The 20286-nt window shown below is 46.7% G+C and overlaps 1 protein-coding gene across 1 annotated transcript in view; it reads right to left on the reverse strand.

The window, feature by feature from the left end:
• Positions 1-20286, reverse strand: part of LOC111645180 (zinc finger SWIM domain-containing protein 6) — a 44219-nt gene that overhangs the window by 22619 nt on the left and 1314 nt on the right. The window lies entirely within an intron of this gene.

Genomic DNA, 20286 nt, shown 5'->3' on the forward strand with positions numbered 1-20286 from the left:
ATGTGGGGCTGAGGGAGCTCAAAGACAAATCAACCTCTGATACAAACACTTATCAGACTGTCGTAAAAGCAGCTGCACTTTCTTTTACAAAGGTTTGTCTTTTTCCCATAGAGAAAATTAACGGGGGTACTTTTTTTTTTTAAATTCAAAACACATGGAAAATGAAAAACTAATGGAGATAAAAGACTTATCCTCCTTTGAAAGCAGAAGTCTGTTGTGATTCCGTTTGCTTTAACGGACACTCTCACTCTATTGCCTTCCAAGCCCTTTTCATCCGTCCCTCCCTCTATCCACATTCCCACAGCTCTTTCCCTCTCACTCTCTGACAGATGGGTAGGTAATGAGTTTCGCCTTTCCCCGTCCAATCGTCTGGGCACCAAAAACTGCCCCCCACGCCAAAAATGCCCTTTTAATTTAGCCAAGCGCTGAGTACAGGGATATTACTGTTTAGGTACACACACACACATGCACGCACGCACACACACCTCCCATGACTCCTGGTTGGGTGGGTTTGAAACCTTCAGTGTCTCATGTGCTAGCTATTAAAGAGCCTGGTTTCCCCCTCACCCAGTCCACCCAGCTCCCCTCCCCGAGTGGTGCTCAGGGCTCTTTTCTGTGCATGTTCAAGAGGCCAGGGTTGGCTTTCAAAGTAACCATGGCGGCCATTTTTAGAACAAGGCCTCTGTGAGGTTGCCCTAGAAACCCCTTCTGACCGCCCTGGTGAAGTCACACTTGGCCCAAAGCGCTGTGTAAGGCAGTGAAAACAGTGTGTGAAAGACTGAGCGAGAATGAGCATATGTATATATATGTTCAAATCCCACAAAGGCCTGCGGACCACCCACACTCTTTGGGGGACCCACATCAAAGCATTCCCCCAAATAGCCCTTCGCTCTATCTTTCGCTCTCGTTTTGAAATTGTATAAGTGCCGATAAGCCAGCATGCCCTCTCTTGCCCAACTAGCACCACTTCTGTCTATTCAACAACAAGGGGGCCCCAGAAATGCCGGACTCCTGCTCTTATTTCAGGGAGGAAGGACCAAAACTAAGACCTGCAACTCCTTCACATACATCTGCTGTGACGGCAGAATGCCGCCTTTATACGCTTCCTATAAAACACAATTTAGCTTCCCGCATGAAGGCGATCGGCGGTGATCGGGGGCCGGGCCTGAAAGGTTTGCTTGTCTAAGCACAAAAGTGCTCAGTGTCCTGAAATCACTGGAGAAAATTAGATTGAGCAACATACATATATTTCCGCAATCAAATTAAGATTCCAAGTCAATGGAGAAAATTCAGACCCAGCAGTGGGAAGGTCATTAAGTTTATTGGCTGAATTGGTTCATGAGTGACTGTCACCTAAATCTAATATGGCACCACGCAATTCAGGCAGCACTCATCCGTTGTATTTGTGTGTATGTCTGTGTTTGTGTGTGTGTGTGTGTGTGCGCGCGCGTGTGTGTAAGTGTGATACATCCTGAATACATGATTGATTTCAGGGCAAGAAATAAGATGAAGCAAATGGGCTGGTGTGAAAGCAAGTCAACAAAAGCAAAGAGGGAGAAACAGAGATAGCAAATAGATATTTAAGGCCCATTCGCCTGCGCCGAGTCACTTTAGCCTTGCACATTAATCAAATTACCTCATGAGCTGCAGACAGACAGAGAGCAACACCTAAATCTGACTCTGCTGTGTTAGAGCTCCTCTGATTCGGAGGGGACCACCTGCGGTAGTTTAACATGGGATCCTACTCTATGTTGACCAAAGATAGCCTGCTAAAACTTCACTGAGAAAAGGCTACTAGACTGGAATCCAATCCGCTCAGTTGGATTGAACTGAGAGGCCCTACTGAAAGGAGATCTGAACCACAACTGAAGAAAAGCAAGGCTGTACAGCAGGTCGAGGAAGGGTCAAGAATTATTGGGCAACCCCCACCTCTAACACAACCTCCATCCCACCCACAGCTAAAGCAGCATTTCCTTCACTGCGGCTCCTCAAAATGACCCAGTTAATAAGGCTACAAAGACAAATACAAGGCCTTTCAGCATCTTTAAACGTCGGCATGTGTGAGTAACAGTGAGTGCATGCGTGTGTGGTCCTATAAGGAAGCACCCATACAGAGACTATAAACAGAGATCAATGTTGTTCTGCAGGAGACCTTGCTCCAGGCATGTGTGCGCATGAGTGTGTGTCCTAGGTGTGGGACGGGCTGGAATAACACAGCTGAGCTCCGGGGGCGGCCATATTTATGCCTCAGACCCTCTGTTACACCAAAAAGCCCTTTTTCTCGCCAGGTATGTTTTCATCACCCGCACATCCACACACATGCACGCGCGCACCAACACACACGCACTCACTCACAGTCTCAATGCTTATCCCGACAGACACAGACAAGCATAAATTAATGTTTTGAGATATTCTATGAATTTCAATGCTTTTACTTCCGCTTGAGATTCTGACAGCAAAATCTGCATGCTAATCATAAGGATGGGATGGAGAGAATATCTGTGTGTGTGTGTGTGTGTGTGTGTGTGTGTGCACTGACGGCTGTGTGGGTGATTGGAGTTGTCATCAGCTGGCGGTTGAAATGACAGTCGACTACTGGGCTGCTGCCACTTAGTTTCCATGCGGTACATCAGGAATGACTTGCAATTTTCTAACTATCACTTTCAAAATGGATTCTAATTTTGCTGGATTGGGCCTGTCAGGCAGAGCTGGTGTTACTGCTCTGCTGACTGATCCCAAAGGTTGGCGTTCAGAAGGCTGACCAATACAGAAAGACAGCGAAGTCTCTGTTCAGGGATGTGATCGAGACAAGACACAAAGGACAAAGTGATGAGAAAATGAGTTCAGTTGGTAACAGATGGAAGAACTCGTTGCAAGAAACCTGAAATGCAGGTACAAAGAAAAAAAAAATTCAATACAATTCATAAAGGAATAGTCTGACATTTTGGGGAATAAGCTTTGTATTCTTCTTGAGACAAGACTGATACCACTGTCATGTCTTCTCATCAAATTTTATTTGTACAGTAAATATCAAGCTACTGCCAGTAATCAGTTAGGAAACGGTTAATTTTTATAATGCATTAGAGGCATTATAGATTAACTGTGACCCCATTCTCCCCAGCCTTTGTGCTAAGCTAAGCGAACCGACTGCTGGCTCCAGATTCATGTTAGATGTGAAGACATGACGGTGCCATCAATTCTCTCATCTAACTCTCAGCAAGAAAGCAGGTGTATTTTCCAAAATGTCAACCTCTTCTTTTAAATGCAGATGACACAGTTTGTAACATAGCTACACACCACAAAGTCACAGCTATTGATAACATGGAAAAGGTAAAAGCATTGTTCACTACAACTACTGCAATCTGAAAAAGCAAAAACAAACATGGATTTTTAGATATGGTTTTGCTTGTATAGAATTACATTTCCAACAAAGCAGGGTATGTTTGTCGTACTTAACTATTAGACACTTTAGTCTAAAATGACTATTTGCTGTAATGTCAGAATGGCACCTGTGTGGTATTCGGTGAACTGTGCCTTTAGCCGCTATTCAAAATCTATGTCACTGGAGAAGCCAGTAGCCTGCTAATTCCGTCTCCTGGCTGTACATTAACTATACATTATCCCAATCCATGTGCAAGGTTCATTAGTGTGAATGAAATTACAGCTGGATGGAAATGAATGTGCGTAATTAGCAGAGGTCTGTCCCAGTAGAGCCAAGCAAGCTATAGACGAAGGTAATGGGATCCATTGAAAAGCCATTGTCTGCTAGTTCAGGCCTTGAGTATCTGTTTAATGACAAACCTATACAGTCAAGACATTATAGCACCAGTGTCCTTCTTCCTGTGAAGGACGTGAAGTGTAGGTTGAGATGAGGCGGTCCGTGTCGGTCAAGAAGACGACATAGAGGATATTGTATAGAATAAACAAAGAATATGATATTGCAAGATTTTCATAGGTTTTGGAATATGTGTTTGTGAGCTGCAAGCTGCGTTTGTTAGACCTTGTGTATAATTTGCTCACAGAAAGTGTGCCAAATGTCGTTTGCTGCTCCTGTCAAAAGTGATTACAGATGTGTTTCTCTTGCTTAATTTGAACTTTGCCCTATAAATCCTTTTGTGATGAATCTTTTTGATGAAAAACAGCTTTTAAAAATTTGTCTTGACATCAAAGCTCAAAAGCAAAAAAGGGTAAAAAAACAAAAAAAGAAGGTAAAAACAGAATAAATGTAGCATAAAGATTCTGTAAAAGTAGCACAACACAGACAAAAAGCCACTACTGTGGCAGCTAGCATGGCTGAAAGTGAACTGAATTCATTTGCATATGAAAATAGTTGGACACTAACAGCACTGGACTGAAAACTACAGCATGACGGTGTGCGCACATGTGCAAGTTTGTGTGTGTATTTAGGTTCACTTATCCACGCCAGGAAATAACCTTACACTCTTTACCCTTCCCATTTCGTTTGGAAAGTCACCCGACACACACACACACACACACACACACACACTTCCCCACCCTTTGACACAAACTCATGATGCCTTCATGCATGCACGCATACTGGCTTCAGTGACTCCCTGCAGTCAACCTCCTTCTGCTCACAAACAGCCCCTCCTCTTTCCTCTTTCTCTCTCCAATAACTGACTCCTCCCCTGTTCCCCCCTCCCACGACACGCACACACGCGCGCGCGCACATACACGCACACGCGCACACAGGCACACACAGCCCTAGCCTAGCCCTAAGCTGACCCGTTGTGTGTACTGACGTCACACACTAGACAAGGGGAGGCATCATTCCAGACAGACACACACACACGTGCACACCCACACACAAACACACACACAAACACACAGGCCCCAGCCGAGGGGGAAGCTGCATTCCAGCACAGGCACACAGACACACAAACACACATCACCACGCCTGGCGGTGGGAAGCATGGGGAGCGCTCAGCTGTAGCGGGGAGGCGGGGAGGAGGGCCGGGGAGGCGAAGGGGGGAGTTTCAGAGGAGGGAGGAGGGAGCGATGGCTCTGAGCCAGCGTTCCTCTGAGCTCAGCACTTCCCCTTTCAGCTCCAGCCAGCCGCCAGTTTGCGTAACGCAGCCCATGCAGCCCTGCCGGCTCGTGCTTAACCCCTTCCTTCCTGGAGTCGCTGAGGTCACACTCGCTGTTCTCTGTTCGGCGGCGCATGCCACACATCCTGGTGTAAACCCGCCCCTTCCCCAACATCCCTGAGCATCCCCCCGGCACAGGTCTGTCCCATTATAGCACGGAGCACACCGGCCCACTACTCATACTTTCACATTATTACCTGACACAGATGGAGGCAAATACACACACGTGTACAAACACACATGGACACAGCAGAAAAATGATACACTCACCAGGAAATAGGTTAACCTTTTACATACCACTTCTCTTTGTCAGAACAAATCTACTTATATCTTTGTCCTTCTTGTAAAATACAATCAACATAAGCGTAAAAAAGAGTGACCTGGATTCACAGTGAGCAAAACGACAACACAAAAGCACTGCAACCACTGACATACACACCCATCATTAACAATTACCAAGCAATTACACAAATATGTATTTCATACACTAACCTCCTTCACCCAGATATGTTTGGATTATGAAATTACAAAAGCATGCGTAATGTGTCAGGTATAGTATGTGCGCACCGTTTCTGATGTAGCTGTGTATCTATTGACCTTCCAAGAACGTATGTAGGCCAAGTGTCCACTCTACCCACAGAGATGGGAGGCCTCGTACATCAGACGTGGCGCCTCCACCCCTTAAAACCCCAATGAAAAGTGTCATAGCTCACACTAACCACAGCAGACACAGTCCATGGCGGAGGGCTGGGCAGAGCAGGGGGGTGGGGTGGTTCTCTCACATTTAATATCACTTGACACGCGTCATCCAGCATCTCTCAAACAGCCGCTGAGCCTGTGTCAAAGCCACAGCCCTGTCAAAGATGTGGCGCACGTGTATGCAAGGTGCACCTAGTACACACACACACACACACACTCACAAAACAAAGGCAACCCAAAGAGAAATATCTCATCCACCTGGCGCTGTGATCGGCAGGCTGCTGCAGAGAACGGGAATAACCGGGATGAAGACAAGTGAGGGAAAGAGGAGGGAGTGAGTGAGGGAGGGAGAGAGGGGGAGAGGGGGAGCAAGAGAAAGGTTGAATATGTCTCTGCTGAATCGTGGTGGTCGATTCTCTTGCCTGCGGGCTATTCCTGTAAATATTGACGTTGATGTTAGGACCACTCTCTTAAGGATAAGCTATAAAGCAAGGGGGTTAGATTTACTCTGTGCAAACTGTAAGCATCCAAAATCACATGCTACGCTGGGCCTTCTGCGAGAGTGTTGAGGGGAAACAGTGAGAGACTTTCAGGGTGAAGAGCTTCAACTACATGAGGGAACTGAGCTCTCTCGGTAGGTTTACAGCTCGCTCCTCTCCCTCTCTCTCCCTCTCTAGATGGTTTAGGTTTCCACTCTCAAGCTAAAAGCAGGCAGCTGACATCAAAACCTTCAGAGAGACCCCTATTTCCCAGAAACAGCTCTCGTTTCATGTAAATAGCTGCCTTTCATGGCTACATTGAGATAAATTGCACCCTGCTGGACAAGAGGGAGACAATGTTCACCCTGGAGCCTCTTTTGTTGACATCCGTATGTGTTGCCATGACAACACGTTTGCCCGGTGCAAGCGCGTGTGTACGTGTGTGTACGTGTGTGTGTTTGCATTCAGGGGTTGTATTTGAGGGGGGGGCACACATGTGGGCAAACACACGACGAGCACACAGGAAAGCGGGCAGGTCCACACACACACACACACACACACACACACAAACATACACACACACAAATACCTCTCTCATTCTTTCTCAAACACACACAAGCACAGCTGCACAAAAGCTTGCAAAGAATAATACATGAGCGTGACCAAAACACTGAATCAGGTTAGACTTGCTTCCAACTACCATGTCCTCATGGGAGGCTGCAGGCAGAGAAGTTTATTACTAATCATCCTCACGTTAAAAAGGGCAAAACTAATCCAGCTATGACGACACCTTTTCCAAAACCCTCCAGAGGATCGTATGTGTCCGGTCAACTGGGAATTAATCTGCTGGAGGGACGCAATGACGCTTGAATTCATTTTTTAATACAAGTGGGTTAAAGATGCCAATCCTCCTAAGGGATCAGCATTGCTCCATAGGCTCTCTCTTGTCTGTCTAACTTCGTAAAGGAATTATTGTGATTGTCTGTGCACTCAAAGCATCTCCACATTGTTTGATCACATTTGCTCAAATTAGCATTTTCATAGATGACAGAAGAATAATTATATCTGTATGCAATTACACTGATTATGTCTCTTCGGAGACCAGTGAAGTGAAGGACTATGTCACCTCTGAGACCACATGAAACAAAGGCCAACTGCTTTGTTTATATTTCACCACGTGTCTATACTTTGAGATCCTCATTATGTTCATTTGGGATGCCAGAGTGTTGAAGGAGGCAAGGACAGGGGTTTTAATGGGGGATCAAGGGGGGGGGGGGTATAGGGCACAACTGAGGGGGTACATGCCCAGCGCCATAGCAACCGTTCAGGAGGTTGAGGGTCTGCATATTAATAATATGGATAGAAAAGAATATGTGTGAATGTGTATGTGTGTGAGAGAATCCCCTCCCGTGGGCAAGTCAGCATTCACCCATGAAGTAGGTCAGTGAAATTTGCCCAAATTAGGTCAGTGGCAGTCAATGGGTGCCATCCTGGACAAGAGAAAGAATAAAAGGGAGAGAGAGAGAGAGGGAGGGAGTAAGAGAGAGTTAGGAGAGCAGAACCAAGCGGCTTACTTCATCTTAGCTTTTCCACTTAGTTAATTACTGATGCGCTGGTCCATACAAAACACACACACACACACTCCAAACACACTATAAAAACCCCACAAACCTCAGAGTGAGGAACCAAAGCAGGGAGATGTCTTTACAACTTTAAGCCGTCACTTTTACTCCACTCAAACATCCCTGGTATCAGAATAAGTGTGCATCAAAAGCCTGTTTTGATTGAAAATGCTTTTGAAAAGCAGTCCGAATCGGTTACAGTGCTTAGGTCTGATTATTTAGCACCCATCCTCCTCCTTCTACCCCCGTTAGCTGTTTGGATGGTAACTTCTTTGTCATCTGCCTCTTGTTTCTTCTAGCCTTTTCCCTCACGATTTTGAAGAAATCCACACTGGGAGAGAGGTTGTTGTGCATTGTTCCCAATAAATGGCGGAACACAGGGACCTTTGAAGTCTGTGGCACGTTGTGATTTGCTTTCATCGTCCCGCATCTGTCAGTCAACAAGAGAAAACGTGACTCCAAAGGAAACTTATGCTGCTTCCCGCACCCCCAATTTCCTCTCCACACACACAAAAACAAAACAAAACAACAAAAAAAATGACAACAAAGACAGCAAGAACGACAAAGGCTGTATTGGGCATTAGACAGACAGGGAGTGGGCTGAATAATAATCTATGAGGAGCTGCTAGGTGTTCCAGAAGATTCTGATGTGGCTTCGACTGGAAGAGACTGACTCTGCTTCTTTCCGCCTGAGCTTCCTTGGCCCACTTCCGCACAAAGGGGAGTGTGTGCGTGTGCATCCCACTGTATCTGTGGGTTGCTCTCTGAACTTTATTCTGTCAGCCCTCTGTCACTCATCTCAGTGCAGTTGGGTGTCAGAGAGGAGGAAGAGCATTGACAGGTGTCTTCTGTGGGCAATGTCTGTTCAGAGGAGCGATGGCAGAACCTGGGCCTGCACCTGATCACACCAGCCTGCAGCCTTGCTGTGACAGCCACAGAGGTTGGGGGGGGGGGGGGCGAAGGCTCTCCTCCCTGGGCAGCGATCAAACCCGAGCCCCTGGCTTGCCTGGAGATGTGACAAGGCCCACTTCCCCTTTTGCTGCTTTTTTTTTTTTTTTTCCCCATCCTCCCCCTGCTGCCAATCATGTGTCATGTGCTTCACACTCTCGCACGATGCACGCAGTTGTGTGCTGAGCGTTTGTGTTTGTGCCGGGGCTGAGCCTGTCTACACAAGTTAAAGAGATGTACAGAAGCAAGAGTCGAGGAGACAAAGAGACGCATGAGGAGTCAAAGAGCTTTGCAGGAAGTGTTGAGCCAGAAACAACCAAATGTACAAGCTGAGCATGGCTTGGAGTAAAGCGAGCCACAATGAGTTACAGTGACTAACATTACTAGCCAGAGAGAGAAAGATGCCTGGCTAGAGAGGCTGGGTATAGGAGCCAGAGAACTGAACTGCAGCCAACCTGGATGAGGCCTCAGTCCAGATAAGTTGGGACAGTACCAGGGGCCCAGCTACAGCCCGTCAGTGTGGGGAGGAGGGAAAAGGGGGAGCAAGTGAATTAGCACGAAAGACAGAGTGAAAAATCTGAAAAGGGAAGAGAAAGAGAGAGGGCAGGCTTATAGGCAAAACAGAGAGAGAGAGAGAAAGAGAGGGCTTTTGGGGCTTTTCAGCTCCAAAGTGGGATGGAGGGGGATGGTTGGAGGGAACCGCTGAGAGTCAGGCAGAGCTGGAGTTGAGGCTCAGAGACAGGGCCAGGGCTGAACTGAGGCTGCTGAGAGAGGAGCCAGGGCTAGAGGCCAGAGGAAGGAGGGGAGGGGGGGGGCTGAGAATAGGAGGAGGCTGTGGCAGAGCTGGGGCCGGGGCCAGAGCCAGAGCCAGGGGCCCCAGCTTTAGATTTAGTCAGCTGTTCCCCTGGCCAGCAGCTGGAAGGACGTAGGGAGAGACAGGGAGGGGAGGTAGCAGGGGAAGACAGCGCGGAGACTTCGGGGGAGAGTTTTAACGGGGAATAGGAAAGTGAGAGGAGATGGAGGAGAATAAGGAAAGGAAAAAAATAGCACGGTGATAGAGAGAAAGAGGAGAATGAAAAGAGAAGGGGGAGATGGTGGTGGTGGAGGTTTGGAAAGAGGACAGTGGAAAAGCCATTAGATTCCTATGAGAGAGAAAACAGCGCTGAGAGCAGACAGACTGACAGAAGGTGGTTAAGGCTCACTGGCTTTGCAACCACTCTTCCTTTCCTCCCTTGCTGGTCCTCCTGCTCCCTCATTCCTCTCTTCCCTCCCTCCATCCATCTCTCCATCCTCCTCCTCTCCTTCCGTCACTGCTGCGCTATTCTCTGGCTAGCTCCCTCTCAGCCAGTTGTGCTTCGGCAACAGCCCTGCTATTCATTACGCACGACCTGCAGGCATGACCCTAAACACACACTGAGATCCCAAACAGGTGCCCCACACACACACACACACACACACACAGCAGCAAAGGGATCACACATGACTGAAGGGGGGAGGTACGCAGGGAGTGTAGACAGAAGGGCTGAAGTGAGAAGAGAGAGCTCTCTGTGGCTGCCTGAGAAGCACTGCAGCACGAACAACAAGGAAAGAGGGATGGAAAGAAGAGAAAACACTGAAAGGAGGAGAGGAGAGGATGTAATTAAAGCAAAGAGCGTACACACTTTGTTTCTATAAAAGTGGCGAAATGAGATTTGGAGTAGGAGAGCGAGGAGCAAGGGGCGAGGGTTTGCCATGGGGCAAGCAGCCGCTGCTAGCAAAGCACTTTATGGCCTATTATATTCCATTCAGATGGACCAGGCGTCTGGGATAAAAGCATTTAGTCTGTGCGTTAGTGAGTGACTCAGCACTTGGAGCCTTCGCAGGTGGACCCCCTCATAACTACACAATGCATATCAATGAAGTGGCCCACTCGCTGCATATGGATCACTCACTCCCACACTTCTGCCTCTTTTTTTTCTCCTCCTCCTCCTCCTCCTCCTCCTCCACCTACGAAACCTTTTCCCCCTCAGCCGTTCACACCACCTTATAGAAACACTCTACCTCTCTTTACTCTCTTTTCAGCTGGATTGAGGTAATTCCACCTGCTCAGGGCATCATCCAATAAGACAGGAAATAAAAAGAGGTGGGAGAAAATGAATGGCTGCGAGTGGTTATGATCCAAGAATAAACAATTTTTAGAGCATACTGCGTATTTCTTGCATCGGAAACTTCCTCAAAATTATGGGGAGACATTTCTGTGCATGGCTGGAGTCGCTGACCCAACACCTCTCCTCCGTCTTCCCCTCATTTAAAGTTGAGATGGCAGACAGCCCCCACCACCCCCTACCCACCCACCACCACCATCCCCCGCCCCCCTATTGCTATCTCTCCATCACTCTCTTGTCTCTCTACGGCTCTCCCTCCACCCATCTGCCCTTCCATCTTCGTTCTACCTCTGTGCCTCTCCATCCCTTTCTCTCCTCCCCTCGGTGGTGGTTAATGGCACAGGGATCCAGCATGGAATATAGATCAGTGTGAGATGGATGGGGCACCAGGAGCTCCGGCCAGTCCCGTAGGTCCCAGACCAAAGATTAACTAAATATTAGCTGACAGGAAGAGAGAGAGGCAGGGACACAGCTGCAGCTGCTAGTGCCACTGCCGGCAGAACAAACGACAGAGACTGTTTTTAACCCCCTTTTTGCTCTCGGGAGAGAGAGGGAGAAGCACATGCGATAAACATACATGAGATGCAAAAATACACACAACACATCGGGGTATAAAGACTGCTGTGCACGCGTATGCACGTGCTATCAGATGCACCCTGGGAGAAGAAGTCCACTAATCACATTCTCTCCTCCCCCTCTCTGCCCTGCCAAGGCGGATGGCGAGAGGGAAAAAAGGAATAAATCTTTATTAGGCGATGTGTCCCTGCTTTATCGATCGCTTCGCTACCCCCCCCCCCCTTCTCTCTACACCCCCCCCTTTTTTCTCTCCCCTCCTTTTGTTATTTTAGGCATGTGTCTGCCATCCAGTCCAATTGAGTCAGGCTGTACATCAGAGAGGACCATTACCCATGTCTCCCTGGGCTGGGCTGTCACTGGCTGCGAGGGGGGTAGGGGGTTAGGTGATGTAGCCACCCGGGAGGGACAGCTAGCCAGCTAGCAGCTAGCCAGACAACAAGGCAGACAGACAGGCTGCCAGATAGCAGGTTTGTGGGTAAGAATGCAGACAGACGGGGTGGCAATAACAAATGATGGCAGACAGAATCCAACAACAATGGTAGATCTGTACTTCATCTACACAAAAGTCCTGTACGGTTCTCTGAGCAGAGCACGGCACAGACACAACCTGATTTATGGAGCTAATTTCCCACTAGCCACTAATGATAAAGAAGGGTCACGGCTTTTTTTCCCCGCAAAGTCTTATGGGAATGGATGTACCCCAGAATACTCAGACTCAAACCCAGCAACTATAATGTTCTGTAAAAACATATCACTGGATATGGTTTCAAACTTTTCCTAACTAATGCCGAGACCCCACTGCAGATATGAAAGCATTTTTTTTTATATCTTCTTTTGAGAAATAAATGCAGGATTTTCAACAAAAAGATTTTCAAACAAGAGGCCAAACACAAGCAGCCATGAAGGACTTTGTTTCTACAGTTGGCAGAATCTTGATTTAAGTGAAGAACTATCTGATCAAAGAGTGACAGATTTTGGTACTGGACAGTTTTCAATACTTGGCTCCCAACAACCAAAAAAGTATTACGGTGAGGTGTGGAGAACATCAAGGTGACGATCACATAAAAACTTCAGAGAAAGACACCACAGCAAATAGGTCAAGTCCCGTTCCTCTCCTAATTCCAGACAGCGGTAAACAGAGCTTCTAAATCTAGAAACAGTGATAGCCCCTGAGGTCTGGATGCAGACTGCTAACACCCGAGCACAGCACAGACAGCAGGAGCTAGCTAGCCCGCTAGCCTTCCTTTGGGAGTTTAGACACAGGAAGCACTATGGAAACATGCTGTATCTAGATAGGGGCAGTGTAAATAAGATATGAGTTTCTATTGCCTGGCTTGGGAAATGAAACTGGAAAATTGAGAAGGGGAGAAAAAGAGATCATTAGAGCTTATAAACACATGGAAGAAATACATGAAAGAGGAGGACAGGCACAGGTATGGAGTGATTAGGAGAAGAAAAACAAGAAATTAAGACGACAGGAAGATGAAGAGCAGGCAAGAAAAAAAACAAGCAAGAAAGGAAATGAGCAAGAAAGAAAAAGAAAGAACTCCTTCAAGACAAAACTCTTTAGAAGGGCAAACTAAATTCCATTATCAGTTGAAAGCCTTCCTCTCGTTCCCTTTGAATCTCTCGCATTCTCTGTCTTTGTCTGTCTCTCTGTCTCTCATGCCTGGAGAGCCTTTCTACCTCTATTCAGCCTTGCTCTGCCACAGAGCAGTGAATGCATGTCTCACATGCCACACAGACACGACATCGTTGGACCAGGCACAGCCAGGGGCACTCTCAGGACCTCCTCCTCCGCATAGCTCACACAGCACTTGAGCCTGCCGGGCAAGAAGAGAGAAGGGGGTAAACTCCCCCTCTCAACCTGGCTCGGATTCCCGATTGTTCCACAAAAGGACCAAAAAAAAAAAAAAAAAACTGAGCATATACTGTGCAGCCTCTCTGACCGATCTCTCAGGTGAGAAACTGCTTATTGGAACATGCAAAAGACACATGCACACATTCATTAAAGCAAGCAATCTTTTCATTTGGTCAGGTGCTGTTTATTGGAAAACAATAATGTAAGCACGAGCCCGTCTTTCAAGCTTAGCAATCAGCCACTAAAGGGACAGTCTGACCAGATTGACCTTTGACTTTAGTAAATCCCTGGGGGTCAAGGAAAGAGGTCAACATTGGGCCAGTTCATTGCTAGGGGAGGGACCAGTCGATGAGTGAACACCTCTGTTGTGTGTGTGAGTATGTATGATAGGGGTCAGCGGCAGGTAAACCCTCATCCTCTGCTGATGTTTATTCTAAGGCGCCTAGTCACTGGCGCCCCGGCACTGTGAGGCAAGTGTGTGTCTTAAAGCACGTGTGCAAGCATGTGTGTGTGCGTGGGAGTGGGAAGGAGATAGGGTGGGAATGATGACAGACGGGAATGTCATCCACCCTCTTATCATTAACATGCCTCACCTATACCTCACCCTGACACACACAACCATAAACACGCTCACCGAGCCATTAACTCACAAAGTCATACAAGCACATGCTCATATTCACACACGGATTAAAACGAGCTGAAAGAATCTACCTTTACCTACAGTCCTGTGTAAGTATTTCCTGGAGTATAGTTTTGCCCAAGAAGCTGCTTGAGGGGGTAAATCCATACTCCACTCTTAACCCAGCAATCATTTACGATAACATCAAGAGACAAGGTTGGTTTGTTTCAACACAGAAATATCCTTGTAACCTTGGTGGCCTCTTTTCGGAAGGCAGTGGCTAGAAGTTCAAGTTAGTTTTATATGGATCAGCATAATGTAAAGAAATATTAAAGCACTGCAGCCCAAAGATATTCTTTGCTGCACCTTGCATCTTGATCTGGGAGAGATCAAAAACATTGCTCTTAATCACATACACACAAACATGAAGACACAAAAACACACACACACACACAAATTGTTTGTAGCCTTTGGGCTGATCCAAAGCTGTTTGGCTTCTGGGGAGAAACAGCTGTTGACCAAACTGCACAGAGAAGCTCTGTTCTGTGGCAACATGTGTAGTGTTTAACACGTATTCTCATACTGATGTAGTAAATGCACAAACACACACACACACACACACAGGATACATACATTGAACCTTCCACTGCAGCAAGCAGAGTCTTGGACTGCTTTGTGCTTATTTCAGCAGCCCATTGGTGCAAAGAGGTATTCATTAAAAAGAAAAAAAGTGAAGGGGAGCATCAGATAGGAGAACGCTGAGTGCTGCATTCCCCCTGTTGTTATTATTGCCAAATCGAAGAGAGAAAGGCGGCTGGTAATAAAAGTCATTAAATGAAATAGAAAAAACGGTCTTTAATAGGGCCTTGTCATTGTGGATTTAGTAGCCTTTCTATCGCCCCTTCCCTCTGCTCCGTTCCCTGTGCTCACAGAGAAGAGAGGGGCAGGAGCTCTGTGGAAGGAGGACTGGATTCCTAGACATAGTCAGCCAGCCGAAGAGCTGTGCTGACGCACACCCAGCAGCCACAGTCTGGGACAGGAGACAAGTCAAGCTGGAACGGGGACTGGGGCAGACGTTAGAGAGCTCATGCTGGAACTTTATTACTTTAGCTGGTTTATTTTAACAGAGGCTACGCATGCTGATCTTGTACACAGAGCGTCTCTGAGAACGTGCCAGTATTAGCGTGCAGGGTAATTTTGAAGAAAGATCTCTGGGCAGCTTGGTAATAGGACTGGGGAGTGTGGCAGACGCAAGGCGACTAGGGCTGGAACTGGGAAGGGTGATTTAAGAGGGGCAGGGAGGAAACAACTATGTCTGGGACCAGGAATGGGACTAGGAGGGAGGCTGGCTCCAGTCAGGTGGAAGGACTGGAAGTAATGCAGACGTTAGTCCTAGCTTGATGGCAGAAAGACTGTCTAATGGTACATCTTGGGTACAGTCTTGGAAATGTGATGAGCAGGACACAGTTATGGCTGGGGGTAGAAGATGGAACATGGCTGGCTGAAGGAAGTTATGGTCTGTGGTGAGAATAATCTGTCTAGGGGCACATCTGGGTCTGGGAATGGGGTTGGTTAGAGCTTGGAGTTGGGGCCGTGACAAGCATTGGGACCGTCTGGAAACTTCTGATGTTCTGGGAACATGACAAAGCTAGCAGAAGAACCAGTGGTCATCTTTCACTCCACGAGTACAACCTAACAATGTCAGAGTCTGCTTTATGGGTTCCATCCTTGAGGAGGCCACCCAGACTGAAAAGTGGCTAAGGCTGTCTGTAAGTGATCGAAGGAGGAAACTGAACTCGAGCTGAAACTCATTATGAGCAGAATGAAAGTAATTATCACGTAAACACATTGCAGATTTACGGTGATGCTCATGCTACCGTCACTTCACATGAACTCATGAACAAAAATTCATTTCCTGGATGATTTGTAAATCCAGATGTTATCTGACATCAAGCAATATTACACACTAAACTGAAAACATGAACAAATATATATGAAACACAATCTTTTGTCCATACAAACATCTGCTCAGCCACATATCCATGCAAACACACTCACAAAGAGAGGCTAAGCTAACATGTTTCCATTACACTACAGCTGGAATGTATCCTATCTTCTTTCCATTCAACCAACATAATGGGACAAAGGCCTGTGATCTGCTTCTCTCAGTCTCTCAGATACACACATTCAGAGAGAGCCCTCTCCCTAAAGACTCAATGTCTCTCCACATAGATGCAGTTGCTGCCCCTCTGTCTCTGTCTCCCTCTTGGACAGCCAGATGTTTACACTAGCTCCAGGCTCAGCCATGTTTCCATGACGATACAAGGGTTCGTTTGGCTAAGTCACATGGCTGGGGGTATTGCTCCTTGAATGCTCTCACCTTAGAGCCTGGTCTGACTTCAAGGTTTCATCAGAACGTCTCCTTATTACTTAGAATAACACAAAGTATTTTTGGGGGGGAGGGTAATGTTTTTCAAAACCCCTGAGTCAAATTGTGTCAGTGTGTCTCTAAGTCCTGAGTCACAAGTTGAGCCTCTTTACAAGACACTGGTTTCACACAGACTAACAGCACAGTCGGAAGCGTTCTGTCTCTGTCTGTCTTTGGTGGTAGGCATGTGGGCTCATTCTCGACGGGCATTGTAAAAAGATAAAGGAACTCTCTAACCTAACAGGAAAATAAAACCAGATCCACCCACATGAAAAGAAACAGCCCACACACAAACAGAAAGAATAAGCCCTCACCCACCAAAAACCCAGCTCAGCCTGATAGCGTCTCGCAGACGACATGCTCATGCAAGATTTATGTTTTGCATCTTAAATTTTGCACCTTCATGGACGAAATGCCTGAAATGTGATGTGGGTCCTCAAGAAGCCCTTTGAAAGGCCCTGTGAAATCTTAGCACAGAGGAAAAAAATGTGTGCGTGTGTGTGTGTGTGTGTATTATTGCACAAACATGCTGAGTGTTACTTCACCTTTCTAAGTGGCACAGATTTCTCCTTGGTATTAGGCTCACTGCTTTGTCACACAAACAATAACCTACTTGTGTGTGCAAATATTCTTTCTTTTATCAGCCCCTTTGTTCTATGGGTGTTGTCTGTGTGTTGTATTGTTGTAAATAATGTCTTGACGCCACCATGGTTCTGCCTGCTAAGCACATGTGTGATTTAGACTCAATAAGAAATGACATACGGCTCCACAGCTCCTCGAGTAGCACACCCAAAGTGTGCTTTTTAATGGCTAAACATAAAGTTCAGAGGAGTCTGTGTTATGATTTTCACTGTCTGCGTTACAAAGATGAACAGGTTAAAAAACAGGGAACCACCAGCCTGGTTGTTACTTCACTGTTTCATTGACATCATGATAAAAAGAGGGTGAGAGAGAGAGTAGATGACGCAGAAACCTAATTAAGATTCTCCAGAGCGTGAACAAATTAACCTGAGTTATGAGCATGCAGAAGCACACGACAGACACACACACGTATGCCTGCACACACACACACGCACACGCACCAATTTGCCTCCGGAATAGGTGGAGCAGAGGAGGATGACATTCACACTCAAACAGGCATGACTGCCATGGACATTCAGTGATATTTTAGGAAAAATATTATAGGCTATCGAGTCCAACAACACCACCATGGAAAATACACCAAAATAGTCTACAGGATATGCATATCTACTTTCATGCTAGCTGAATTTAAAACAGCCCCAACAAAGTGTCCACCTCATCACTCAGATTTGGGGCAGCAGCATGATAAAATGACATGTAGCTTCATGTGAAAAAATTAGCCTAACAAGGAGAGCTGGACAAATAGGCTGTAGCATGTAGCCTACGCTAATGACATTGCAGGGAGCGACATATGCCAGGCATCAGTATGTCACTCCTTAGGGACATGGGGCTTACGGTAACAGGATAGTAAGAGTGAGGTGGTGGTGTGTGTGGTGGTGGGGGTTATGTTTTTTTTTTTTTTTTAACTCCTGGCAAAAAGCCCTGGGGGTAGACAGGGGGCGGGGGTAGGAGAAGAAATACATGGATGAGGGGTCAAAGGGAGGAGGAGCAGGACAGTGCATGTCATAAATGAATGAGAGAAGAAGGGTTGAACTTGACCCAGACTGAAGGACTAAAACAGGAAGGAGGGTAATGAAGTGCAAACATGCTTTGTCATGCCATGTTAGAGCCATAGGATTAGAATTCTATAATTAGAGGACGGGGCACCATAATACTAGCCTTCCTTTCAGCATGATGAGCTGCCGAGTCTAAATTACACAAGGGGGCCAGAGAACAGATGCTGTGATCAGAACAGGCAGCTTTGGAAGTTTTCTATACTGGTGAATGGTGCTCAGTTACGGCACTGCACGGCCTGATTGACAAGCTAAAGAAGACCGAAACTTGAAACATCGGTGAGATTTACTGATATTTCTGTGATCACCTCATGACAATGTAATTTTTTATGACAGACAGCTGTGGTTCTGGGCCTGTTCTCCAAAGCAACGTGCATATTTCATTTTATTCATTTGCAGTTTTTTGAATGTATTATTACACATAGAAGCTTTTGATACAAGTTGAGGTTAGTAATGTGGTCCACTACCTGTTCAGCAGCTGACAAATTCATCACTGATTCAGCACGGGAAAGAGTGCAAGAGGGCTGAAGCTGGGTTGTTATAACACTGCTATAACCGAGGAGCATTGGACCGCTAGATAACACTCACATTCATATATGAATATTTATCTCAAATGCTGGCACTGGAACAGATGAGCTCGCATGGGAGAAAGAACAACCCATCCATCTCACTCTCTCCCCTTCTCTGCGCTTCATTCTTTAGTTTCATACATCCCCTTCTCTTGCAATCACCATTTCAATACCTCTTTCCTCTTTTGCATTTTCCACCCACTTTTTCCCTCTAGGCTTCCCCTCTTTTTCTTGATATCACCCGATCTATTGCTCTTCCCCTTAAACGCCATCCCCCTATCCATTCCCTCTGCAGCACTGATGTATGGAAAGAGATGGAGGAGAAAAGAGAAAAGCGTGTGATTAATGTCTTTGAGAAAAAGATAAATAATCACAGGAGACTGGGGGCTGGTAGTTGGCCTTAGGGGAGTAAATATGGAGAGTTTTATAGCTGCTCACTTGGGAGAGAGAGGGAGGTAGAGGAGGAGATGAGAGGGGGAGGAGAGGAATACAGCGACAGCAGATCCATTCAAGTATATTAGCTTTTCCCCCCATACACAATAACCTCCGCATCTATTCTATTGCTCTACTGTCTTTCATCATCAACACTGAATCCCATCCCACTGACAGCACACACACACACACACACACACACACACAAGAAGCCACACAAAGCCTTGCCCTCACAACCACCCTGCACTTTTTTTTCCAGGCCAGACCCACTGTATGTGTTTGATGGGCCAATACATGTGGTGTGTGATGTGGCTGACAGCCCCCTCCCATGCTGCCCTGCTTTTAAGCCCTCATCCTCCAGTGGCTGCCTGTCCCCTGGAGTAGATTGCATCTTTTATTTATCATTTTCTCTTCCTTGGCTTTACTTTACCCAGCTAAAAAAAAAAAAAAGAAAATCTGGGCCGAAAATTGTAATCAGCATAACATGCCCTCCTCCTGCTATGTACTCTCGCCTGTCATCCTCCTCTCTCTGTGAGCATGCAGGATGAGACTGACAGCCCGTGTAGACGAAGACACACACATGCACACACAGACGCATGCACAATCCCCCTCTGTGTTTATCACCCCCCCACACACACTGACACACATTCTCTTTTCTCTCTCTTTCACACACACAAAAACACATGCACAGCCACAAAAAAAAATGACCCTCTCACCCTCTGTGTCACTCTGTCTGACTATTTTCCAAAGCATAAACACACATACATCTTTTCACTGATGCCTTGCACTTTCTATTTTACCCTGAGCTGAGTGTTTAGCTTCCTAAAGCTCCAAAAGAGTGAGCACATAAATGAGCCTAATGCTGGGGAATCTGGTAAACAGGCCAGAGAGGGAGGGAGAGCTGCCTGCCTGTCTGCTTGCTCCATGGCTACTATTGTGCACTGCACATTCTCTGAGCCCACAAAAGCTGAAGCCATCTCCACACAGATTCTTTGGAGGGATAGTAAGCCAAGAAGAGAGAGAGGGAGAGGGAGCAAGGGAGAGAGATAGAGAGGGTGAGGGAGGGAGGAGGAAGAAGATCATGCATAAAATCTTGTTTGCAGAATG

The sequence above is a fragment of the Seriola lalandi genome, unplaced genomic scaffold (genome assembly GCF_002814215.2).
Source record: "Seriola lalandi dorsalis isolate HSWRI2012SDOR001 ecotype SW California unplaced genomic scaffold, Sedor1 jcf7180002054946, whole genome shotgun sequence".
NCBI classification, from domain to species: domain Eukaryota; kingdom Metazoa; phylum Chordata; class Actinopteri; order Carangiformes; family Carangidae; genus Seriola; species Seriola lalandi.